This window comes from Nicotiana sylvestris, chromosome 8 (assembly GCF_000393655.2).
Source record: "Nicotiana sylvestris chromosome 8, ASM39365v2, whole genome shotgun sequence".
NCBI lineage: Eukaryota > Viridiplantae > Streptophyta > Magnoliopsida > Solanales > Solanaceae > Nicotiana > Nicotiana sylvestris.
This window is the reverse complement of record NC_091064.1, coordinates 180,521,075-180,540,207: the sequence shown is the minus strand read 5'-3', so window position 1 is coordinate 180,540,207 and position 19,133 is coordinate 180,521,075. Positions and strand designations below refer to the sequence as shown.

General features: G+C 40.1%; 2 non-coding genes across 2 annotated transcripts; both read right to left on the bottom strand.

Annotated features, from left to right (window-relative positions):
• Nucleotides 1-1,365: 1,365 nt before the first annotated feature.
• On the bottom strand, nt 1,366-1,526 carry LOC138876569 (U1 spliceosomal RNA). Its single transcript, XR_011401915.1, has one exon. It is a non-coding gene; the product is annotated as a U1 spliceosomal RNA (small nuclear RNA).
• A 329-nt stretch (nt 1,527-1,855) lies between these two features.
• Nucleotides 1,856-1,970, bottom strand: LOC138876580 (U5 spliceosomal RNA). Its single transcript, XR_011401927.1, has one exon. It is a non-coding gene; the product is annotated as a U5 spliceosomal RNA (small nuclear RNA).
• Nucleotides 1,971-19,133: the final 17,163 nt, after the last annotated feature.

Here is a 19,133-nt window from a genome sequence, read left to right as displayed (position 1 = left end):
ATCATTTTATTGTTGCAATTGTTTGACGTGCTTCAATTGGATTTATTACTGAAATTAAAGATTACTCGAAAGAGGAACCTTAACTTCAAATGTAATCTGATTATTTGTTGAACTCGTGAGAATCAACAGTATTATAGAGTGAATTACATCAAGAATTGGATCCTGAGTCAATTATCTTGCACATGTCTAGTCAATTACTGTTATTTCTCTCATTGATATTTCTTCGTTGCTCATCCGCTGTCTTTTGTGATCAATTATTAATTGTTTAAATTTTAGTAGTTAATCATAGTAATAGCAATCAAATCAAGTGTTAATTTTCTTGGATAGTAATCAACTTGAGATTATTCGGACACTGTTTAAATCCAATCTCTGTGGAGACGATAATTAAACTATGCTATGTTTGTCGAACGAGCAATAATTTTGTGTTGTATTTTGCGCTTGTCAACCAGATGTAATATTATGAGATTGTAGCACTTGGTGGAATTCCCTTGGCTCAATGCGAAATCTTGCATTTTGTTGGAACTTTGGGATAAAGTATTTGGTGGAATTCGTGTAGCTCAACACAAAGATCCTACATCTTTTTAGGGGCCATTCCTCCTCATCATTCGGGCAGAGGCGGAGCTGGAGTTCTAGTTACGGTTTGTCAGAACTAGTAGCTTCCGCCAAAACTATGTATGTGTGTTAAGAAATCTACTTAATATGTATAAACAATTATCCAAAACCCATTAAGCTGCCTTTTCTAGAATTCAGAATACATAAATTTAAATTTTGGATCCGCCTACTTGAATATGCAACCTCGTTGAAATATACCAATGGCCTATGGATAGAGATTGTTAATGTGATCAACAATAGTTTTTTATCATTGTTATCACTGAGTTTATAACTGTCGATCTTCAGATGCATAAAAGTTACTCTCCAACTGTTTTCTGTTTTCTTGATAATTTCTCAAACTTGTCATTTTTATCCATGTAATAGTGATTACAAAAATCGGGTACTAGTCTTCATAGACAACCATATATTTGATGTGTGATGTGTCTTATTGACATCATAGTTCTTAATTAAAGGCATTTTGTCCAAATGGAATTTCACCATACCTATGAACAAGACATATATAATGTTTGGTCCAAGAGAAAAAAAAAAGATTCTCTCAAAGACGAGAATAATGTGAAGGAAAAGGCTAAAAGTAATTAGAATAAATTTTCAGCAGTAGACCAAGTAATTCCATCCTCAAAGGCAAACAACTAGTACAGCAAATAGAACTTTCTCATTTATTTAATAGTTACAAATATTGGCATAGAATTGTAAGGGGAACTCAACGAGCACACATATTCATGCCACGAGTGAAAACTTTTGTTGAAGAATTGGGTAGGGACCGCGCGAACGCAGGCCCCCACTACCACAAATTATGACGTAGGCTCAACCACTTGGGCCGACCTTAGGCAGGCACCCCTCCAAAGTGCAATGGAGGTCACCAACCTAGGCCATGGGCCTTGTTGATCGCCCATTGACCCCGTCCAGGTAAGTATGTTTCTTCGAAGCTCTGCCCTATGGATTTATATCCATCCCACTCTTGGTTTTCCTTTGTGTCAATCCGATATGGGACATTTTGTGCCTACTATCTTCTCTTTGAAATAAATTTGTTGTTATTAGATGTTTGATGATTTCAAATTTCTGATTCTTGTCCATGAAATTCTATATAAACGTGTAACTGATGAAATGATTTTCCTTTGTTTCCTTCAATTTTAGAAAACACCCAGATAAATAACAAATAGAACAAATACTCGAAATGTTCAATACTAGGTGGCATTTATGGAGCTGATATTAACAAAGTAAGCAAAATCCGGAGGGAAAGTCTTTCAAAATACATGGTTTATCAGTATATTTTAAGAGTTGCCACTGAATGCAACGCGCACACGGTATTCTTTAGTAAAAGGCGAAAGAATAGTTCGGCTTAGTAAAATGCAGAGATCTTACATTTTGTTGGAACCTTAGGAGTAAAGTTATTGGTTGAATTAGCATAGTTTAACACAAAGGGTGTGTTTGGTACGAAGGAAGATATTTTCCGGAAAATATTTTCCAATTTTCCCATGTTTGGTTGGCTTAAACATTTTCCTCCAATTGGAGGAAAATACTTTCCTTATCAATAGAAGGGAAACATCTTCCAAAACTCTTTTTCCACCTTCCCAACCCTATTCCCATCCCCACCAACCCACCCCCACACCCAACCTACCCACCCCACCCTATCCACCCCAACCCCAACCCTATTCTTTTCATGTTATAGATAGATTTTTTTTTCATTTCAACAAAATGAATATTTTCTTTTCATGATATAAAAAAAGTATTTTCATTTATTTCAATAAAATGATTACTTTATTTTCATGTTGTAGAAAGAGTACTTTTTGTGTCAACAAAAAAGAGTATTTTCTTTATAGTTATAGATCATAAATTTCAACGTTGTTTTGCGTAAAAAAGTAAAGCAGCACAGTAGTTCCTTTGGATTTGTCTGAATTTTTAGAAGAATAATTAAATTGTTGAAAAAAATAGAGTCCTGAAAACGTTGGGTATTTGGGGAAGGGGGAGCAAGGAAACATGGGGACTTGGGGGAAGGGAGTGAGGAGAGTAACATAAAAAAATATTTTCCTAAAAAAATATTTCTACTCTCTAACCAAACACTAGAAAATATTTTTCGGAAAAAAGTTTTCCACTCACCAACCAAACAAGGAAAAATAAATGATAAAACCACTCATTTTCCATGAAAATATTTTCTAGCTAAACATTTTCCATGGAAAACATTCTCCTTCGTACCAAACGCATCTAAAGAACCTACATATTTTCGGGGGTCATTTCCTCCTAATCATTCCGGCGGAGCTAGAGTTCTAGTTACGGTTTGCCAGAACTAGTAGCTTCAGTTAAAACTCTGCATTTGTGTTAAGAAATCCACTTAATATGTATAGATAATTATCCAGAATCTATTAAGATGCCTTTTCTAGAATCCAAAACTCATAAATTTGAATTCTAGATCCGCCTACTTGAATATGCAACCTCATTGAAATATAGCTGTGGCCATAGGCGAAGCCACCTTTAGCAACTCGCTGAAAATTACGAAAAATTATATTGTATATATAAGTAAATTATTAATTTTAGATATATAAAATCTTTACTGAACACCCTTTGTCGGAATTTTTTTTTACTTCTTTCAAGTTTGAATACCCTCGAAAACATCTCTGACTTCGCACATAGCCAGTGGAAAGAGTGCTTGGGAGAGATTGTAAATGTGATCGACAATAGTTTTTTATCATTGAGTTTATAGTTGTTGATCTCCGATGCATAAAAGTTACTCTCTAACTGTTTCTTGTTTTCTTGATAATTTCTCAAACTTGTCCATCTAATACTCCGTACAAAAATCGTGTACTAGCCTTCATAGTCAACCTAATAGTTGGTGTGTAATGTATCTTATTGACATCATAATTCTTAATGAAAGGCATTTTGTCTTAGTGGAATTTCGCCATACCTATGAGCAAGACATACAGTTGGGTTGTGTCATAACTGTTGTGAAATAAATTTGTTGTTATTAGATGTTTGATGATTTCAAGTTTCTCATTCTTGTCCATATAATTCAGTATAAACGTGTAGTATAAACGTGTTGTAGACAATAAATTTGCGTCGAGAAAATAAAATCAAGACCGAAAATATCGCAACAATCGTAGTATTTTATTTCGAATATTTGAGTGTACAATCTCTATGATTCCTCTGATTCTACTTTTCTAATATAAATTCAAGGGGCTTTGAACTTGATCTTGAATTTGAATTTGATTTATCCGTCGCGAACACTTTGATTGTTGCCACGAATTGTATCACGAACAAGTAGACTTGATCTTGAACGCCTTGTATTTAATTTGACTCGTTCTTGATCTTGAATACTTGAATTGTTCTTCGTTCTTGAGCTTAAACTTGATTTCTTGAACTTGAACTTGATTGCTTGAAGCTTGAAACTTGTAGAGAAATTTGCGGCGTTTGATCCACGAGCTCTCTCTTGCTTCTTGTTATAACTTCTGGTGTCTTTTCTGAGTTATGAAGACCCTTATTTATAGTTGTGGAAGGAAGGAGTTGTAATAAGTGTCACACCTCCTTTTTACCTGCGCCCGCAGGGGCGTAATGGAATTTTTCCAATTAAATGACAATCGAAACAGGATTTTATTTAAAGATTCAGAGTCGCCACTTGGGAGATTTATGGTGTCCCAAGTCACCGGTTGAATCCCGAATCAAGGAAAAGATTGACTCTGACTGTAACCAGAAATCCGAGTAAGGAATTCTTTTAACCCGGGAGAAGGTGTTAGGCATTTCCGAGTTCCGTGGTTCTACCACGGTCGCTCAACTGTCATATTCGGCTTATTTATCTGATTTTTATACATGTTGAACCTATGTGCAAATTTTAACTTTTTACCGCTTTTATTATTATTATTATTATTATTAACGATAGTTGCAACGTCGAGAAAATACATCTTGAACCACGTCACATCATTGCACCCGTGGTTATTGACACATTTCAACTCTGCTGAGATTTGGATTTGGGTCACATAAATGTGCACCCGAGTTTAAGAAAGTAAATTATCAAAAGCGCGTCTAGAATGACTAGCGCATTATTATCTTTGGGGAGGGCCGTGAAACTCACTAAACGGCCCATCCCGAATTCTAAATGTTTCATTTTTAACCATTTATTGAGGGCCCCGCAATTTGTAGCTTTATTTAGCGAGGCTCGTCTCATCTATTATTTTAAAGGACAAACCTACAAGCGACTATGATTTTCTATATATTTTGTTTGTCTCTAAAGTAAAAGAAAAAGGTCCTAATTATTTTAACAAGTCCATGTATCATTACTACGATATCAAAAAATTCTTGAATTAAAACAAATTAGCTTTATTAGATTCCAGCATTTGGGCCTGAAGCCAACCCGTGCTGGAAAAGCAGAACAAGCCCAATGGCGGAGAGGGATCGAATCCTATTGGCTGCTCAATGCAGCACTCAAATAAGGCGAGTCAAAACTGAAATGAATGGGGATGCAGGGATGAGACTGGGTCATCTCTCAACTGGGCCTAAGAGTGAGCCCAAATTCCTGAAGAAACTTTTGATTTACCGGAAACATGACGTTTATAAAGAGACACCCCAGCATTAATTAACTACCATATTCTCAGCAAATGGAAACTAACTAATTAATCAGAACTTTAAATTGAAATGGGCATGCTTCAATATTATCAGTACTGTAACGAATAACCTTGATTCAACCTATTATTTAACATAATGTCCTAATCATAGCACCTCAAGTTAAAAATTCTTAAAAGTAAACTCGCATTTCTTTTGTCAATATATCCGGACTTAGAACAAATAGACATGAACTTCAAACTGTTGCCTACCATAAACTACCAAGAAAAACATGGAACCACATCCTGCATTTAACTAGTGCAAATTGCTGCATCACACCCCACTACAGCCCAACAAAACCCGCCGAACCTGTTTTTAACATATAAAGCTATTTGGATCGATTTTATAACTACTGGAGATGAATTAATGGAATTGAATTAAGCTATACCATACTACCCTGGTAATACTGAATGAACTAGTAAGCTAAGACAGTCCAGAATAGTCCATACAACATATAATCCAAACAGTTGTTCTAATAATGCAAAAACAAATACTAAGCATTTAACTAGCAACTATCAAATGATAAAACAATTGACAGCATCCAGATGAACTCGAATCTGGCCAGTGTTTCTATTTCAACTCAACTCAAAGTTACATCAGGGTGATCCAAAGGTGTACCTGGAAGTTATAACAATGAAGAAGGAGAAAATCAGTGGCAGCAAACAACAAGTGTAACAACAGATTTGGAGTTCAAACAGCCACGAACACAACCAGTTCAGCCCAGAAATATATTTATCAATCCAGGAAGAGTTCAGAAATGTTTTGAACCAACAAGATGAATAAATTAACCCAAAACCGATTCGAATAAACCCAAATGACCTTCAAATTGACCCTAGAAACATACCACAGCAACAAAACGCTCAAACTGATCCGAGAATGTCTCGAGTGAAACCAAAAGTCTACTGGAACCAAGTAGAAAACACTACTGACTCCAGTGGCTAGCAATTTGAAAGTTCTCAAAAAAACTCTTAAAATTGACATCTCAAATTCTCTGTATGTTTCAAATTAGAACTGAATGCCCTCAAAGTTTTCAAAATGCTCCCTAAGAACTGAAACCTTAGAAAAACTCTCCCAAAAAAATCTTTCTCAAACTGATTCCTAGCCCTCTCAGGTCCCCCAAGTTCTGTCCTAAGTCCCTCCACTTATACCCAAACACTGACCTTGCCAGCTCTCAAGAGCACTTAGGCAGAATTTTTTAACTAATTCTGTCCATGATCTTCTTTTAGTACCCCACTAGAGTATGTTTTCCCCATTACCCCTTGTTTTTTCCTTATTTAATGTTCAAACAGACATGGGCAACATATTTTAATCAATCCCTTTTAAGCCTTCCCCTACCATTATATTTTGTTCCCCGTTAGCACTTAAACAAATGCATTAATTTAATGTTACCTTAGCACTTACTGGACAGAATACTTAAATTTAAAGTCCAAATTACCCCCCCCCCGATGCCCTAAACTATTATCCTACATGAACCCCTTTCAATCTGTACCAAACCCTTCAGCTATAACCAATTCAAACTATCAAATTCCTAACAATTGACTCCTAACTCAACTAGACAGATTACAAAACTTCAGATTTGCAAGACCAGTAGACCTCCTGATGACCAACTAGGCAGGTAATCGACAGTATGAATTGCAAACAAAGGGAATCACACACTATAGAACAAGTTTTAATTCACAACAGTTTTGACTAAACCCAACTACTCTCAACATGAGCCTGCAATTAGAGATGAGGCAAAGCAAGTGTCATGAAAAGAAACCTGATTAATAGCACAAGTCTAGATTCAAACAATCATGAACCATTTCCTAAGCATTAGGTCTATTGTACAGGCCAACATCATTGATTAAGGAATCACAATGACAAAGTAATTGGTAGCCTGACCTTAAACCAAACTAACCGGACACAAATTAGACCAGTTCTTGACAAATTCAACTCGCAAACTGGCCCAAATTGGAACTTTGACTACTGACCATAATTCAAACGGGAAATTCATGCAAATTTATAGAAGAGGAAGGGACAGAGTAAACAAACGGAACTGCAAGAGTGAAAAATCAAAACTAGACGTAAAAGACTTACCCGAATCACAACTCGATTAAAAACCTCGAGGATCTTCCCACTTTCAAGCCGAGACGGACTTTAACCATGTGTTTTCGAAGGAAAACAGCATGGCTAAAGTCAGTCTCTGACTCAAAATTCATGGAACCTGGCCTGCCTAACTTCGATCTGGAATCTGAGCTGCCCCACGATGATTTGAAAAGAATTGATCAAGGATTCATGGTGAGGGGTCCAGGAGATCACAAGGTGTGAACTTGGGACTGGTTGGGTAGGTTTAGGGTTTTGCTCGAATCTTCGATTGAAGATTCGAAACAAACCGGGATGATTCGAGGTAAAAGGGGGTAGGGATTTGTGTTGAGGGTGGTTAGAAGGTTCAGGGGTGTGAATTTCATGGTCACCGGCATCGTTGCCGCCGGCTTTCAGGCGAAGGGGTACGAGGGCGGCTAGGGTTTGGTGGAGGGTCGTTTGGTCTCTGAGGGATCTGAGAGAGATGATGGGGCGAGGGGGGTTTGGTTTGGGGAGGCGGGGTATGGTTTGAAGTATATATATATGAAGGGGCGGAATGAATCCAGGCCGCTCGATCTGATGAGATCAACGGCTTGGATCCATTCACTGATGGAAACGACATCGCTTCATTTATCTCGAGACCAGATCGGTCTTTGGATGGGAATGGGACGGGGCATGGGGGCGATTTGCGGCCGTTGGATCAAATGAAATGAACGGACTGGATTGATAGGCCTGAGACGGCGTCGTTTCTTCGATGTTGGGGGTGGACTGGGCCGTTCGATCTTAGGAGATCGACGGTTCAGATTGAACGTGACCATACGACGTCGTTTGGTTGGCTTGGTCGATTGGGCCAGATAGGGGTGATTTGGGCTGGTTCTTTTTTGGTGGGTTGGGTGTTTGGGCTTGGGAATTTAATTAAATTGGCCCAGATTTATTTCCTTCCTCTTTTCTTTTCCCTTTCCTTTTATTTTCTTCCTAAATTATTATCTAAAATTATAAACCAAGTTAAATTGTTAAAAATACTAATTATCTTCTAATAACATTTATCACATATAATTAAATGCCAATTAACAATAAAATCACACAATTCAACATTAAATGCTAAAAAATGCAAAGTACAATATTTTTTATGATTTTTTATTTTCGTAAACAAGTTACTTAATTAATCCTAAATTGTAAATGCAAACGCAACACATATATTTTTTTGTATTTTTCTTAATTAAAGTAAAAATAAACATGCACAGACAAGTACAAATAAATCACAAGCGACACAAAACTATTTTATTTTGAATTTTTGGGAGTAGTTCTTATAGGGCAAAAATCACGTGCTCACAGCTGCCCCTCTTTGTCCGGAAACATGAAGAGTTTTCGTGCAAAGACAAAGTGAGCGGATACGAGCGATTTTTGCCCATTCAGCTACTCCGTGTAAAGCATTGTTTGAAAGATTTGACCGAACCTCTGTTTCAAAGGTTTCCTACATATCCCTGGCTAAAAGGGAATCAGGTCAATGTAGTTCGGGAAGTTTCGGTAGCTGGGACTACCATGAAGATGTGGTTTTGTTGTCACTGTTATTGCTGCTGCTGCTATCTGTTTACTGACCTCCTTATTACACCATGCTAACAGAAAACAAGAAGCTAGACTAAACTTAGGAATTACAAAATCTTATCTAGATCTTCAGTCGTGCTCTTGTGTCTCTTGTTGCTTTGCTGTCTTGTTGACTGGTGTTTCCTCTGACGTTTCTTTCTTTCTGTCTTGACTCGTAGTCTTCTCTTGATTGTCGAATTTGAACTGCTTATTTCCTTCTTGTGAGCTTCGAATTATTTTTCCTTCGAAGCTTGAACTGCCTTCTTCTGACTAGTGTTGCCTTCCTTCCGACTTCTGAACTTTAATTTATGCCGGGGATCTTTGTTGCAACCCTCCGCTCTCCGGGCGGGCTCATGACTTCTGCTATGACTTAACAAGATAATACCTCCATTCTCCAGGCGGGCTCCTGACTTCAATAAAATATAACACCTCCATTCTCCAAGCGGGCTCCTGACTTCAACAACTTCTTAAAAATATAACACCTCCATTCTCCATGCGGGCTCCTGTCTTCAACAACTTCTTAAAATATAACACCTCCATTCTACAGGCGGGCTCCTGACTTCAACTACAACTTAACGATATAACACCTCCATTCTCCAGGCGGGCTCCTGACTTCAACAACTTCTTAAAATATAACACCTCTGTTCTTCAGGCGGACTCCTGACTTCAACTACAACTTAAAATATAACACCTCCATTCTCCAGGCGGGTTCCTGACTTCAACTACTTCTTAAAAATATAACACCTTCGTTCTCCAGGCGGGCTCCTGACTTCAACAACTTCTTAAAAATATAACACCTCCATTTCTCCAGGCGGGCTCCTAACTTCAACAATTTCTTAAAAATATAACACCTCCATTCTCCAGGCGGGCTCCTGACTTCAACTACAACTTAAAAGATATAACACCTCCATTCTCCAGGCGGGCTCCTGACTTCAACTACAACTTAAAAATGCGTTCTATCGCCGTTGTTCCTCCCTGCCTCTTGAACCATTTTCCTTCTAACTTGAATTATCTTCTTTCAGAACTGCTTCCCTCAAAACTGGTGTTTCATTCCTCTGAGACTATTGGGGATAACACCGGTGTTTCATTCAAAAATATGTTATTCTCCTCCTTCCAAGACTAATTCCCTTAAAGCTCGTGTTTTCCTTCCTCTGGAACTACTTCCCTTAAGACTTGTGTTATCTTCCTCCCGAAATTGCTTTCTTTAAAACTTGTATTGCCTTCTTCCGAAAACTGCTGGGGATATCGCTTCCCTCAAAACTTATGTTAGATTTCCAGAAAATTTTCGAAATGAAAGAAAATTTTCTGCCCCAGTTTGACAATCTTTCTTGTGGCATGTTTTTTCATCATCAATAATGTTTCCTGTCCCTGCTTCAAATCAAAGAAAATTTATTAGTTTAAAACGTGGGGGACGTTCCTGCTGGGGATGGTTTTCCCTTTTCTTTTTCCCATGCTCTGCATTGTTCGATCATCTTGAAACCTGGCTGATAACTTTCGACTTTCTTGATGCTTCTGTATTCACCCACTTCTCAACCATTGTTTTCCACTTTTACTCCATACTTTCCACGACATCTTAGAGCAATCCATCATTTGGTCTTATAATGACGTCTTTCTTGTCCCGTCACATTATCTTCGACTTGTCTTATCCCCATTTACCTTGCACCATGTTGGCGACTGGTAGTTGGCTTTGAAAATCCTTCTTAAAAACAAACTACTATAAAAAATCTTTAACCAAAAGAAATGAAAGATGATGACTTCAAAAGATAAAAAGAAAAATCTTCCTAAAGAATTGTTTGAAGAGAAAAAAAAGGAAAAGGACTTATCTGAATGGTATAACTGATCTCAATGATCATGCCGTGCATTTCGGATTAATCAACCCAGTCTATTATAACAATCAATCTTTCTGATGGCCTTACTTTGCATTTCAAAAGGTCCCGCAACCCAACTCTTTTGCCGAATCAACATCTTTGTTCTGTTTGATGCCTCGACGGATCATTTCTATCAAGCTTATCTCGTTTGCCGCCTTTTAATTCCTTGTCGCCTTATAGTGCCCTTCGAGGGGTTTTCACTAATAAGACTCTCTCACTTTATTTCTCTCAACTTCCGTTGCCTTATGGTGCCTGTGAAGGTTTTCATCAATAAGACTCTCTCATTTTATTTCTCTCAATTTCCGTCGCCTTATGGTGCCTGTGAAAGTTTTCACCAATAAGACTCTCTCATTTTATTTCTTTTCAGCTGGGGATTGGGGTGTTACTGATAAGATTCTCTTATTTCATTTCTTTTCTGTTGGGGATTCTCTCATTTCATTTCTTTTCTGCTAGGGACCAGAGTGTTACTTCAGACTTCCATTTGCCCGACTTGGCACTTCTCGGATATTGATCGAGAGGTCTTTTGGACATCAATATGGGTTTCTGGTGTATGGCTAAAGAAAAAATTTAAAATAATTTTGATGGGTAAAATATTACAACTCTTGGAATCAACTTTCTTTCCCAAAATTATAAACACAACTTCTGCCCCGGTTTTTCTTGCTTGGGGATTTTTGATTCTTATTACACTATGACCGAGCTGTGAGGCGCCTACGTATCCTTTTTGAGGAATCAGGTCAAACGTAGTTCCCACTTCCTTTGTTTTTCTTGTGACTTTTCTTTTGTCTTTATTATCATTATTTTTCTTTTCTCCCTTTTTTCATTTTCATTACTGATTCCAAAAGAGGGGTATGAAAGAATAAATAAGGCTCAAAAGGGGAAGCAAAGGTTGAAGTGTTTGGATGGAAGAACAAATTGCCTCCGTCATTTCATTCTCTGATATCATGCCAAATGCAAACAAACAACAATTACAATTAAAAGAATTCATACATAGTATCTCTTAACTGCGCCAGAATTGATAGCCATGTCGATGCATTTTCCTTCGATATCTGTTAAACATAAAGCACCATTGGACAACACTCTGGTTACAATGAATGGCCCTTGCCAATTCGGGGGCAAACTTGCCTTTTGCCTCAGCCTGATGTGGAAGGATGCGTTTCAGCACTTGCTGGCCCACTTCAAACTTCCGAGGACGCACCTTTTTGTTGTATGCTCTCGCCATTCTCTTTTGATATAACTGGCCATGACACACAGCTGCCAATCTTTTTTCATCAATCAAGTTCAACTGCTCCAGACGAGTTTTGACCCACTAATCATCATCAATCTCAGCTTCAGCGACAATCCGAAGGGACGGGATTTCAACTTCCGCAGGTATTACGGCTTCAGTTCCATATACCAACAAATAAGGAGTTGCACCTACTGAAGTACGGACAGTGGTGCGATAATCCAACAATGCAAATGGTAATTTTTCATGCCATTGCCTCGAACTTTCTACGATTTTCCGAAGTATCTTCTTTATGTTTTTGTTGGCTGCCTCAACTGCTCCATTTGCCTTGGGACGATATGGGGTGAAATTGCGGTGTATAATCTTACACTGTTGACATACCTCTTTCATCAAATTGCTGTTAAGATTAGCACCATTATCCGTGAGGATCACGTTTGGGATTCCAAATCGATAGATGATATTTGAGTGAACAAAATCGACCACTGCTTTCTTGGTCACAGACTTGAAAGTTTTGGCCTCAACCCATTTGGTGAAATAATCAATGGCTACCAGAATGAACCTATGCCCATTGGATGCTGCTGTCTCAATTGGTCCAATGATATCCATGCCCCAAGCGACGAAGGGCCATGGAGCTGACATTGTGTGCAATTCCGATGGTGGAGAATGAATCAAATCTCCGTGTATCTGGCACTGATGACATTTGCGCACAAAACTAATACAATCTCGCTCCATGGTGAGCCAATAATAACCTGCTCGGAGAATTTTCTTCCCCAGCACATATTCGCTCATATGTGGTTCGCAGACTCCTGAATGTACTTCGGACATGACAGCCATAGCCTGTCTAGCATCTATGCATCTTAACAATCCTAGGTCTGGTGTTCTTTTATACAGAACTCCTCCACTCAAGAAAAATCCACTTGCCAACCGTCGAATTGTTCTCTTTTGATTCCCCGTGGCTTGCACTGGGTATATCCCCATTCCGATGTATTCCTTGATATCGTGGAACCATGGTTCGCCATCCAGTTCTTCTTCAATCATGTTACAATAAGCATGCTGATCTCGGACTTGAATATGCAAAGGATCGACATAAGCTTTGTCCGGATGGTGCAGCATTGATGCTAGGGTAGCCAAAGCATCGGCGACCTCATTATGGACCCTTGGAATATGCCTGAACTCCATTGATCTAAACCGTTGGCAAAGATCATGTAAGCATTGTCGGTATGGAATGAGCTTCAGATCTCGCGTTTCCCATTCTCCTTGAATTTGATGTACCGGAAGGTCCGAGTCTCCCAAGACCAAGACTTCTTGGACATCCATGTCCGCAGCTAACCTTAAACCCAAAATGTATGCTTCGTACTTAGCCATATTGTTGGTACAATAAAAACGAAGCTGAGCCGTAACAGGGTAGTGATGCCCTGTTTCAGAAATAAGCACAGCTCCTATTCCGACTCCTTTCATGTTAGCAGCCCCATCAAAGAAAAGTTTCCAGCTTGGTTTTTCGGCATGTTCTAGTTCATCAATATGCATCACCTCTTCATCAGAAAAATAAGTCCTCAGTGGCTCATACTCTTCATCAACCGGGTTCTCGGCCAAATGATCGGCCAATGCTTGGGCTTTCATCGCAGTCCGAGTCACATAGATTATGTCAAACTCTGTGAGCAAAATCTGCCATTTTGCAAGTCTTCTTGTCGGCATAGGCTTTTGAAAGATATATTTCAACGGATCCAAGCGTGAAATGAGGTAAGTAGTGTAGGATGACAAATAATGTTTCAATTTCTGTGCCACCCAAGTTAGGGCGCAACATGTCCTTTCCAAGTGAGTGTACTTAACCTCATAAGCTGTGAACTTTTTGCTAAGATAATAGATGGCTTGTTCTTTCCTGCCGGTGACGTCATGCTGCCCCAGTACACAACCAAATGAATTTTCCAAGACTGTCAAGTAAAGAATCAAAGGTCTCCTGGTTCTGGCGGAACCAGCACAGGTGGGTTTGTCAAGTAACCTTTTATCTTATCAAATGCTTCTTTGACACTCATCAGTCTACTTGATCGCAGCGTCCTTCCTCAACAACTTGAAAATAGGCTCACAAGTTATCGTGAGCTGAGCAATAAACCTGTTGATGTAGTTCAACCTTCCTAACAGACTCATCGCTTCAGTCTTATTCCTCGGAGGGGGCAAATCTTGTATGGATTTGATCTTTGATGGGTCCAACTCGATGCCTCGCCGACTGACTATGAATCCTAACAGCTTTCCCGATGGAACACCAAATGCACACTTGGCGGGGTTAAGCTTGAGGTTGTACCTGCGAAGCCTCTGGAAGAATTTCCTCAAATCCTCGACGTGGTCGGCCTGATGCTTTGATTTTATGATCACATCATCTACGTATACCTCAATCTTCTTGTGTATCATATCATGAAATATAGTAGTCATCGCTCTCATATAAGTTGCCCCAGCATTTTTCAACCCAAATGGCATTACTCGGTAGCAATAAGTTCCCCATGGCGTGATAAAGGCTGTCTTTTCTGCATCTTCTTCATCCATTAAAATCTGATGATACCCGACATAGCAATCCACAAAAGACCCAATCTCGTGCTTGGCAAAATTGTCAATCAGAATGTGGATATTGGGTAGAAGGAAGTTATCCTTCGGACTTGCTTTGTTGAGATTGCGGTAATCGACGCATACTCTGATCTTGCCGTCCTTCTTCGGTACAGGCACGACATTAGCCAACCAGACAAGATATCGAGTGGCCCGAATAACCTTTGCATCCAATTGCTTGGTAACTTCTTCTTTAATCTTCACACTCATATCAGTTTTGAATTTCCTCAACTTTTGCTTGACGGGTGGGAACGCTGGATCAGTGGGCAATTTGTGGACCACTAAATCAGTGCTTAAACCTGGTATGTCATCATATGACCACGCAAAAACATCTTTGTACTCAATGAGTGCTTTGATTAACTCCTCCCGAATTTTTGCTCGAGGTGGACACTTATTTTAATTTCTCGGACGTTGTCTGTGTCCCCTAAATTGACGGCTTCTGTGTCATTCAAATTGGGTTTGGGTTTTTCTTCGAAGTGAATTAACTCCTTACTAATTTCTTCGAAGGCTTCATCCTCATCCTCATATTCTGATTCGTAATCACAATCTACTTCTTGAACTATCATTTCGAAATCAGATTGATTTTTAAGACTGGGTTGAGGATTCCTTATGCACGCCATGTCATTAAGACCAGTATAAAGAGAACTGTACAGAAAAAGAAAAGAAGAAAACAAAATTAAAATAAAATAAGGAATGAAGAAGAAACTTTTTTATTTTATTGAATTACGGGATAACAAGGTTTCACACTTTGATGAACACAACAAAAATAAAAGAAATCTGGACTACAACCCTGGAATAATCCAGAAAACAGGAAGGAAAATCAGAGCCAACTACCAAGACTCCCTCCGAATGGGAAAAGGAGTAGCCATCCAATTGTTGATTTTTGCCTTTGGCCCCACAAACTGCACATCCGCCTTGCTGGACCCCTCCCCAACTTCTACTATGTTGATTTCGGTGAATAATCTTTCAAAGCCTTCATTTAAGTCTCCATCTGCACCAATCAATGGCCCTGTAACCTTGGACATCAATTGCTTTTTGATGCTCGGCTTGACAAAAGACCTGGACAGGCGCGGGATTGGCTTGGGAAGGACCCAGACTCTTTTCTTCAACTTGCGGGCCCGTCTCACATCCGCCACTGTAGGCTTGAACCCCAACCCAAAGGTATCCAGATTTTTGGGCAAAGAAACCGGTTGAACAATACATTGAAGATCAGCCCCTAAACCTTTGCCTGGCACAAACCCATTTTTCAACATCTCCGAGGCTACCATGACAGTTGCAGCTACTATTTTGGGAAGTGGGATGCTTTCACCCTCGAGAAATTTGTCCACTAAAACCATATCGAAGACCTGGTAAACCCAGGGCCCCTTGTCATTGTCAGCCTCTATGAAGGGTACGATGGCATCACTTATGGCGCTTGCATTGTCTTCCCGTGTACTACGATCTCTTGCCTATCCCACTCGAATTTGACCATCTGATGTAATGTAGAAGGCACTGCTTTGGCGGCGTGGATCCAGGGTCACCCCAACAGAAGATTATATGACACTGCCACGTCCAACACTTGAAACTCCATGGTGAACTCGACCAGACCAATTGTTAATTCAAGTACGATATCACCCACTGTGTCTGTACCACCTCCATCAAACCCTCGAACATAGATGTTGTTCTTGTGAATTCTGTCACCATCGACCTTCAGTTTGTTCAACGTGGTCAAAGGACAGATATTGGCACTGGACCCATTATCAATCAGTACTCGAGTGACTACCGAGTCTTCACACTTCACGGTCAAATAGAGGGCTCTATTATGTTCTGTACCCTCCACGTGAAACTCATCGTCTGAAAAAGTGACCCTGTTGACCTCGAAAATCTTGTTTGCTATTTTCTCCAGATGGTTCACAGAGATCTTATCCGGAACATGGGCTTCGTTCAGAATTTTCATCAATACCCGGTGGTGCTCATCTGAATGGATCAACAAGGATAACAATGAGATCTGTGCCGGGGTCTTCCTCAACTGCTCCATAATGGAGTAATCTTGCGCCTTCATTTTCTTTAAATATTCTTCCGCCTCTTCCTCGATAACTGGATTCTTTGTCGCTACTGGATTGGCCCTTCTTAACTCTGCGGGAGCAAAACACCTTCCCGAACGAGTTAGACCTTGGGCTTCACACACTTCTCCTTTGACTTCTTTCCCTTTGTAAATCACCGTCACCCGTTCATAATTCCAAGGAACAGCCTTGATGTTGATCACTGGAAGCTGAGTTACCGGTTTTATAATGACAGGCTCTGTATGAGCACCCTTCACGACCACAACAGGTTTACTTGCAGCCCCTGGCACTACCGCTTTAGCTTTCTCGGGTTTCACTGCAACAAGGCTCGACGACCCTCTCTCGGCTACCACAGCTGGCTTATCATCTACCCCTCTCAACTGGACCACTGATTTCCCACTGGTTACCTTTTCCTTTGAGCTGGTTTCGCTGGAACGGATCATTATTACCGTCTGTGAGGGCTTCCTGGGCTCCCCCTCTTTGTGTATTAACTCAATCATGTGTGTCTCATGGTGAGCTGGCAGTGGATTCTAATTAATATTTGGTGCTTCTGAGGTTTGAACCTCGATCCGATGAGTATCGATAAGCTCTTGCACAGCTGTTTTCAGCTTCCAACATTTCTCTGTATCATGCCCTGGGGCCCCTGAACAGTACTCACAACTCACCGAGTGGTCAAGATTTCTAGGGGGAGGATTTGGCATTTTAGGCTCACGGAAAAATAGGGATCTGGCGGTGGGTAGTAATGTTATGGAGGGCTATATGGAGTGTGGGGGTAATTTTGGTAGTAGGGTCGTGATTGGCTATAGTAGGGTGACGGGCCTCTAGATCCGAACCAGGCTGTGGACTCAACAGTCGTGACATCTTCCTTCTTCTTCTTCCCAAGTACACCCCCAGTGCCGCTTTGGATGGCCTGAGTGGTCGCCTTGATCGCTGAATAACTCATGATATTGTTGGACTTAAGCCCCTCCTCGACCATGCCTCCCATTTTCACAACCTCATTAAAAGACTTGCCAATTGCGGACACCAAATGACCAAATTAAGTTGGCTTCAAAGCCTGTAAAAAGTAATTGACCATCTCGCTCTCTTTCATTGGGGGATCTACCCTTGCTGCTTGCTCCCTCCACCGGAAACCATATTCTCTAAAGCTTTCACTGTGCTTCTTCTCTAGTTTAGTCAAAGATAGTCGGTCTGGAATGATCTTAAGATTATACTAAAAGTGACAAGCGAATGCTTGTGCCAGATCATCCCATGTGTACCATCTTCCGTGATCTTGGCGGGTGTACCACTCCAATGCTGCTCCGCTCAAACTCTGACTGAAGTAAGCCATTAGCAATTCATCCTTTCCTCCGGCTCCCCTCATCTTACTGCAAAAACCTCTCAAAAGAGCCACCGGATCACCGTGTCCATTGTACAAGTCGAATTTGGGCATTTTGAACCCTGCCGGTAGTTGTACATTTGGGAACAAACACAGGTCTTTGTAAGCTACACTCACCTGACCTCCTAACCCTCTCATATCCCTGAAGGATTGTTCTATGCTTTTCATTTTTCTGAACATCTCTTCCTGTTCAGGATTTCTGGCCATTTTTTCTGCTTTCCCTGGTAGGTCAGAATGTGGATCATGTGGATAGGCTTCAGGCGCTTTGAAGGTAAGCTCCAAGGGATAATACTGGTTGTCCTGCGCTTGGAACACAGGTTCACTCAAGGATTTATGGAGTGCAGCTGGTGGAGGTACCACAAAGACAGGGGTGATTGGCGGAGGAGGGTATGGAATTGATTTTGGTGGTGGAGCTTGTGGCGTATGAGAAGTAGTGTCATGGTAGTGTTGATAAATGGGAAAACCTGGATCGGTGGCGGGATGATCCTGAGACTGAGCTAATGGTGGGGTAAAAGCAGGGTTAGCAGAGTAAGCTGGTGGTGATTGCCCTTTGGACCAGGCCTGGTACATTTCGTCCATCTGTTGTTTAAGCTTGAGCATCTCCTCTTTCATTTTATAGACGTCCAACTCTTCTACCTCAACACTAGTGTCGACATCTGGGATAGACATGATTTCCGGTATTGGTCCTTTTGATCTGGTTTGGTAATGATAATGTGCTAGTATCCTCTAAATAATAACTACTTGAATTCTCTAGAAATCAACAACTTTGTTAGTTTTAGAGTTTAACACATATGCAATTACACGTTGGGATGCAATGCACCTAGGCAATTAACAATTTTCTATCATGCATTTGCTTCGGTTGCGTGCGTCATTCCGGCCTCTCATAATTGTGCCCCTTCTTTTAAGCTTCCTTTATTCTATCCTTCTTTATTTATTTTTCATTTTTCCTTTTTTTCTTTTTTTATTGGTGGTCGAATCCTATAGAGATTGCCTACGTATCATGTCCCCGCATGAATCAGACCGTGCATAGTTCTGTCTCATAAGTGCGAAAAGCGAAGAGACAATTTTTTTGGAAATTTCGATTTTTCATTAATAAACATTCTATTACAAACCAGACGCTTTTGGGAAAGGAAAATAGCAGACTCGAAACCAAACCAAGTACGAACTCAATAACTTCAGACAGACTC